Source organism: Capsicum annuum, chromosome 12 (assembly GCF_002878395.1).
Source record: "Capsicum annuum cultivar UCD-10X-F1 chromosome 12, UCD10Xv1.1, whole genome shotgun sequence".
Classification (NCBI taxonomy): Eukaryota; Viridiplantae; Streptophyta; class Magnoliopsida; order Solanales; family Solanaceae; genus Capsicum; species Capsicum annuum.
The window spans coordinates 104,224,561-104,232,863 of NC_061122.1; the positions used below are offsets into that span (position 1 = coordinate 104,224,561).

Sequence of the window (8,303 nt, forward strand, 5' to 3'; positions counted from 1 at the left end):
AGAACACAAGCTAGAATAGAATTACTACGTCTTAGGCAATGCAACTATTAACTTTCAAGCTTAGCCACACTTCTCAAAAACTTTTCTCAGCTATACTCTTCCTCTTAAGTACTACACTTCATTTGATGCAACTTATAACATTCACATGGGTACATGTGACTACCCCAACCAAATTCTGAGTTGAACTACATACTCTCACCATGTTCAAGCCTAACTCGAAGTCATAAGATATTACACATAACAACATAATTCTAGTATAAACCACCAGATTCAATATTCTATGTCTTTTCATAGCTGTTATCTTAAGCATAACACGCCTTACCACTTCAATGACTAACTCTAAACTCTTACTATGATTCACTAGAGCATATTACATTAATCTACTTATATACCAACATGACATTAAAGTCTATCATTATAACCACATATGAAATTCTAGGCAACCAACTCACCTAGGAATTTTTTTCCATATTCTCTAATACCTCTATCAATAACAACTTTCACGCATCATCCCTAAGAAGACACGCCTAGAATTCTCAACTAACTATGACATATACTAAAGCTTTGCCTCAATCTTTCTTCACACTTATAGCCTTAAATAAGCAAGCATACAATAAATTTTCCCTAATAAGGAACACCTACTCTCTCCCATCTAAACCATTATTCATGTACTTTCATCACCACTATCTTAATATAAGAAGAGGTTATTGAAGGGCTAGAATATGAGGACCTAAAGCATGAAAGAATACTATATATAACTTTAACACTTAACTAAGGCCTGAGAAATAGAGTATCAAAGGCATAGATTCCATAAAGCGATCTAACTAAGGACTTACATAACATAATGCGAATTTCACTGGTCATTAAGGGGTGTACCATGAGTTCTGAAAACTGAGCATACTTTGAAACATAGGTTCACACTTATCAAAAGTTTCTTCACATAAGAGTGAAACTCATAGATTCATGGGGGGTGACTTGATTAACAGGAGCTGAGAATGAACTTGAATATGCATGAAGTGTATAAGCATTAGTCACAGTGTGTCCCTATCACGCAAAACATAGATAAGGTGCCATAATGATTGAAATACAAGGAAAGGAATACACTAGACAAGAATGGATCACAATCTCATCACAATTCTTATTGACATGCAAATCAATCTAATTTTCAAAACTTTATTTGGTTCTTCACCCTATCATCTCCCCCTTAGATCAAAGCTGGCATTCTAAGTCTATGAGCCTATTTTATATCCTCCAAACAGGGCCATAATTTCTATACTCTAACAGTCTATACTAAAAAGCTCAATGCACTCGGATAAACTATATCTGCACAATACTAACTTCATTCTTGGACAGTCCTTTCATATATAACACACATAACTTTCTCTAGCTTCAACAATCAATATCATATACTTACACTCTTCTCCACCAACATACCTGTCTATCTAAACACATAATTTACCCTTTCTTCATATCTTACTAATATCACACCCCTAAACTTATATTTTTCCCTAAAACATAAGAATTAAATTATACTAAAAGAGTTAACATCTTCAACTTATAACTCCCAACTTAGCTATCAAGAACACCATACACTATATCACTAACCTTCTTCATACTTATCAACTCATGGATACTATCTTAGCACACACGACACTTTACAAACTTATAAAAATAATGCAACCCCATGTCACCTTGGGTACACTCTACATCATACCTACACCATCATACTTAATTACGAAATGAACTTAAATTCTTGCATACATCATTTCAAACCTACTAGCTCACCTTTCATATAACTAATATCACTATCCCAAGTAATCATCATTTTCACCTTGATGATCATTCACTATTCAATCTTAGATTCTAGTACTAGACATGATTAACCACAACCGCACACACCATTCTTACTTGGCAAAGCATCAAGAAATACTATTTCACTAGAGCCTTATAATAATAATAATAATTTATCACAATCTTATGGTCTATCTTCTCATAATCTATCAGCACATTCTCCTTCCACACATCACTACTACTTTACCATCCGTATATCTAAATTATACTCCTAGATATATAAGCATCAACCAACTTCTTGTTTACAACCACAATAAGAACCCATATTAATAATTCTTAAAAACATACTACTTTCGTTAATAACCTATACTTTTCTAACAGAATGGAATATTATCAAGAACTCCTACTTTAAGCATACCATAATTCACCTTAACTAATAACTCCTTCTCTACTTTCCACCATGAAACCAACACCATATTCACTATCTCTTAGTTAAAACACAAGAACATATCACTTTCATCCTACTTAATAGCAAACATTGATTTATCAATTTACCCTCAACCAAATACTAGCCCCATATTTTCTTGTTTTTACACTTCTAGATCCATACTTTCAACCCTAAGGATGTACTACTACTTATGAATCTGATGCAGCCCGAATCGAGGCCTTGTCGTAATGGGCACCCTAAGTCCAACCAAGATCGGGGACCACCCCCTTAACCCAACCCAACCACCGTATACAACCTTGGATGAGCTGAATTTCAAGCATATAAAAAGATTGTGTAATGCTCTCATGAAAACTCTAGAATAGGGTCACAACCATGATCGACCCAATCGAGTCTAATCATACCAAACCAACCATCCATACTATACCAAACCATTTAGAAAATATCAAATATAAAATGATAATCAAACCCAAAATGTAATACGATGGAACAACTTAAGCTTAAATAATCAGTCGGCTTAGTAAGTTATTTGGGTTGTTTCAGCGACCATTTAATTTTTTCTTCATATTTCACCATTCTGCACTTACAAATTTTTAATTCCCATAAAAAAAATCAATTCTCATAAGTAAATAGAGCAACAAAAAACTAGCTTTAGCCATCTCTCTTTTAGGGAAATACTCAGTTCTTAGTGATTAATACTTAAATAACTTTCTTATGACTCAATAATTATCAAGAGACAGCCTCTCTATACCTCCACAAGGTAGTTTTACTCTCCCTGGATCCTATTTATAGGGTTTTACCGGATATGATATTGTATAACTAAATAATTCAAAACCAATAGAATACATCTTGAAAACTACAATCAGATAATTTTAACCTAAAAAAAGTTTTTTCGTCTGCTTAAACACTGAATTTGATATACCCAATGAACTGTTAACATATAATCACAATAACAACATTAAAAAGTCTAGAATTTCAGAAGTGAACTTTCAGCTTAACCATAGAAAGAGATAACTCAGAGACGATTGTCAAGACAATGAATCAAAAAATACTAAAACTAAAATTACAGATAAATATTAATTATACCTTCAAAGCTTCGAACAAGTTCAAACCTTCATAACTTCGAATGGCTTACCTTGTACTAATTTTCAAACTATATACTCTCTCCGTTCCTTCTTTGGCTTCCTAAATATTTTCAAATGGGTTGAAGAAATTTCAGGTGAAATCTGAAATATATATATATATATATATATATATATATATATATATATATATATCCGAAAAGGAATTTGAAAACATACCTGGCGGAGTACTATATGTAATTAGAGTTTTCGGGTCTGTAAGATGGTACCCAAATATTGTGGTATTAGAAGATTTGAGAGTTAAAGTAATGAAGAATTAGGGATTTATCAAGAGAAACTCAAAAAATTTTAAGAGAGAAATTGACCAAATCTGAAAAATACATATACGGCTTTTGCTTTCTCTTTTGTTCAACTTAGAACTTTCATTTTATTTTTAAATAAATTAATTAATTGAATTAATATAGCAGCGACTAGGTCGCCCCAAAATGACATTCAGGGGTGATTATTTACAAGTTTCCACTAAAAATGCGGAGCCAAAATTTTGGTATTAGCGGAATTGATAATTTCAGAATTAGTAACGCACATTAGTGGTGAATCAAGAAAACTTGCCGCTAAAAATTTATATTCTGCGGCGAAAATATGTGTCGCCACTGAAGATGAATCTTTTGTAGCAACAAATAGGGTCGCCACTAAAAGTTGCTACAATATATCTTGTTTCTTATAGTGTACTGATTCTGAGAGAACCTAGAAGGCATCATAAATTGAGCATTTGCTCTTTCTGCATTATTCAAAAATTCTTGAACATGAGCATTAATATCACTATTGGAGACACCTTGTGTCAGTTGAGTCTAGTTTGAATCATGTTGTGACACTTGATTCTTGAGAGAATAGTCTGGCCCCTCCAAGTAGGATTCTATTCCTTAGACATGACATTCACATTGTGAGCACTGTTGTATGAGTTATTGTTGTTGTTGTACATCCCAAAACCAACTCTTTTTTGTTTACTCTTATCTCCTCTATAAAAGGTTCCCTGCTCTAGACCTCTTTTCTCACCATACTTTGGATGGCCTAGGGGATAACCAACTAATTTATAACAATCTCTCATCATGTGACCTGACATCAGTGATCACAGATAGAATTGGGATTATAATGCTTCTTGCCCTTTTGTACTCCATTTCTCGAGTACATAGCCACAACATTAGCTATACCAAAAGTAGCACCAACGAGACCAGCACTACTTGTTGATTGTGACACCATTTTTTGATTCTCATCACTTATAATCATAGCATAAGCTTGGTTAACTAGAGGCAAAGGAGACATAAGTAAAATCTGACTTCTAGCTTTACTGTAGGTATCATTTAACCATATCAAGAATTGATACAATTTTAACCTTTGCAAATAAGGCACAAACTCCCTAGAGCTTTCATAAGAACATGCAGGTGAGGGTACCATAGACTCAAACTCATGCCACAAAGACTTCAGTTTAGAGTAATGCACAGCAACAGATTGTACTCTTTGACTGATGGAAATAATTTTTTGATGCAATTTGTATGTTCTTGATCCATCAATCTTGTTAAATCTTTCTTTCAAATCAGTCCACATATCGCTTGCACATGATGCATACACAATTCCAACATCTAGACTACTTGACACAGAATTTATTAACCAAGATAACACTAAAGAATTACCTTCTTCCATTAATTATGTAGTTCAACTGGAAAGATTTTTTTCTTCAAACTTTCATCCACCAATTCTAATTTATTCCTTCATAGCAATGCAACTCTCATAGACTTACTGCATATCATATCATTCTCACTACCAGTTACAATGTAGAAACAATAGTTATACCACTTACATCACTGGCAATTAAGAACAGTGGATGATTATGATCAATCACACCTTGTGAAGTTGTACCACTGAGGGATTTGATGGAGTCGACTGATTGTTGTTTTTCACAATAGCCATTTTTTTTAGAACTTTCAAGAAATCAAGAATGTACTTGTCTAGAAATGAAGCAATGAGAAGAACTTGATAGTATGTCAATTAAACTTTGTCTCTGCAACAAGGAACAACTATAGGATGATGAATAAATGCACATAAAGATCTAGTTATGATCTTCCCTCCCTGATACCATGAAGAATAATGAAATTTCTTTGATTAAGAACTCTTTGATCATTAAGAGAGAAACTCTACATATACAAGAAGAGAAGAATGCAGATATGTAAAGAGAAGAAGAAGAATTTTAGATGAGAGTAGATAAGATTAATGAAGTAATATTATTCAAGTTGCTTATGTGAATGGTACATGATCCATATATATAGAGAGAATTATTAACTACTTACGTGAGCTAAGACTATGAGTTGGTTAGTAAGTTGGTTAGAGATGAGCTACAAGATAGTTATGACTAACTCTCCTTAAATTTACATTGCAGTGCTATTAGTATAGTTTGGTCATGAATGAGATCCTTAGCTTCTTGCTTCAACAATAAAGCATAGACAGAGATAAATAGCAAAGTTGAAATAAAATTATAGCCCGTTTTAGTTCGTAACAAAAATACTTCTTCGATATATTTGAAAATTTTCTTTTTGTCATTTCACTACTAAAAACACTCCAAAAAGAGACATAAAAAAAGAGACCTCAAAATAGGTCGCGAAAAAGAGACCTCATGAGGTCGCTTTTATCCTCAATATTTTTTTTAATTTTTTTTTATAAATGTAAATTTCATGAGGTTGTTTAAATGAAAAAAAATATCCACCAAATAGTAATAGCGACCTCCTCAGGCCAAAACTAAATTTCGAAAAAGAATTACTACCTCACGAGGTCGCTAAACATTTTTAAAACGTTTAAAATATATTATAAAAAGTACCTCATATTGATTATTTAAGTAAAAAATTTAATATTTAATGTTTGCTCTATTTTTAATATAATAAAATATACTTTTAGGTCCTTTTTTTCTCCATACTCCGTCTCATTTCCAAAAACCCCAACCGCCCCCGCCCCCCTTCCCATGACTCTTTCTCCTCCTCTCACTACCATAATCCCTAGCTTCCACCGATTGCCGTCATTTGCCGCTCCACCACCACCACCCAGGTACCCAGTCCGCTCTCCAAGGTACGTATGCTTTTTTTTTTCAATTTTGTTAAGGATTATACCCAGTCCACCAATTTTAGGAACTTTTTTGTAGTTGGATTTTTCCTTTAAGTTGAGACAAGGTTGGAATTGTTGAGAATTTCTTTTGATCTTTTATTTTATCATGACTATTTGTTGAATTTTGAATATTCTATAGATTTGATCATTAGTGATTACTTAGTTTAACCATTATTCATGAACATTGCCTATCTATACTTAGCTAATTAATTAGACTGTTTTCTTTTATGACTGCAAAGGCAAGATGGTCTATAAGATTTTTTGGTTATAGCTTAGCCAAAGAGAAAGGGATGCTTTACTTCGCTTACGGAGCTCCTCTTTCCTAATTACTCGATCTCAACTCTCTGCTTTCATTTTCTATCGATGTGGGATGACGAATGCTGAATATAATGTTAGCTATGTGTATATTAGTGTGACAAGACACTACAACTGAGGATTTTTTTTATACTTTATAAACATTAAATTACCTACAAACAGTATATTGTATACAACATAACCTTCAACATTATTTAGATGGTTAATTATCAATTTTGACCTCCTAGCATACTCTAAACACTTATAGTCTGGTGGTAACAGTGAATTTTACACACAATAATTAGAAGAACATTTGAATTTTGAATTTAGGATTGAACTTTGAACTTAAAATTGGAACAAAAGAACTCTAACTTGAAGATAATTATTCTTTAAAAAAAAAGATCTTACAATGTGCTTCAACATTAAGTAGAAAAAAGTTAGTATTCGATTCCTAAATAATGAAAACACCAAGTATTTATATGTAGCTTATATTAGTTGTAGGACTACATAATCTACGACTTTGATGCATTGTTAGCTATTACCAATTTAAAGTATTAATCTGTAATGCAGGGCTGCAATTTGTAATAGTAGTGGATTGGACTTAGTTAATTTTGTGCAGGGAGAAAGATGAGAGTTGCTTATTGAAAACTATCATATTGTGAAGATATAGAGGTACAATTCCTTTCTCTTTTTGTTCTACTTCTATACCCTAATGGTACACTTCTATTACCCTATTTTTGAAATGTTGATCAATTTAACATATTGACCTTTTAAGGTCTTGCTGATTATTTACTTGTTTCAACTAGTAAGGTGTTAAAGGTACGGGGAAAGTTGTAGCTACTGTAATAATTTTCATCTTTTGATGGTCCTAAGCAACTTCAGATGAGTTATATTAAGGCCTAATTAGACGAATTACTTGCATTGGGGAATTTCCCATATCTCGGTGATGCAGACCTCCCAAATTTCGATGTATTCAGCTCAAGTATATGGTCAATACAGAGGTTGAGAGATGAGCCCACTAATGCAGAGGATGGGGATCATGTGGCAAAGATACTGCTACATTATTGAAGTTTCGTATTATATTAAATAGACTAAATTATGTGCTTTGTGATGATTTGTAAGAATTATTAAGTATTTTGTGAATGTACGAAAATTTTGAAGTAGTTTGAAATGAAAGTGTATAACTTATGACTTCTTTGTAATTTTTATTCAATTTTGCATTGCTTCAGAGCTGATTTTGATATAGTGTAGATTGAAGGACGTTTAATATGTAGCTTATAGAATTTTATATATTATTGAATTGAATTAAAATGAATGTGGATAGTTGCAAAAGCAGCAATTTGCTGCTAGTTTAGAAAAGAGACCTCATGAGGTTTCTTTCTTTGCATTTTTATATTTAGAAAATGCATAAAAGCGACCTCATGAGGTCGTCGTTACTAAAAATAAACAAAGTAAAAAAAATAAATTTGGGAGCTCATGAGGTCATATTGCATTAAAAAAAATAAAAACTAAAAATATATTTAGCAACCTTATGAGGTCTTTTT

At 32.5% G+C, this 8,303-nt stretch overlaps 1 long non-coding RNA gene across 2 annotated transcripts; it reads left to right on the plus strand.

The window, feature by feature from the left end:
* The first annotated feature begins 6,227 nt into the window (after positions 1–6,227).
* LOC107849980 lies at positions 6,228–7,984 on the plus strand. 2 transcript variants are annotated; one of them, XR_001668365.2, is made up of 3 exons: positions 6,228–6,429; positions 7,330–7,431; positions 7,566–7,984. It is a non-coding gene; the product is annotated as an uncharacterized LOC107849980 (long non-coding RNA). The 2 variants fall into 2 exon arrangements; XR_001668366.2 differs by having other exon boundaries at positions 6,255–6,429; positions 7,570–7,945.
* Positions 7,985–8,303: the final 319 nt, after the last annotated feature.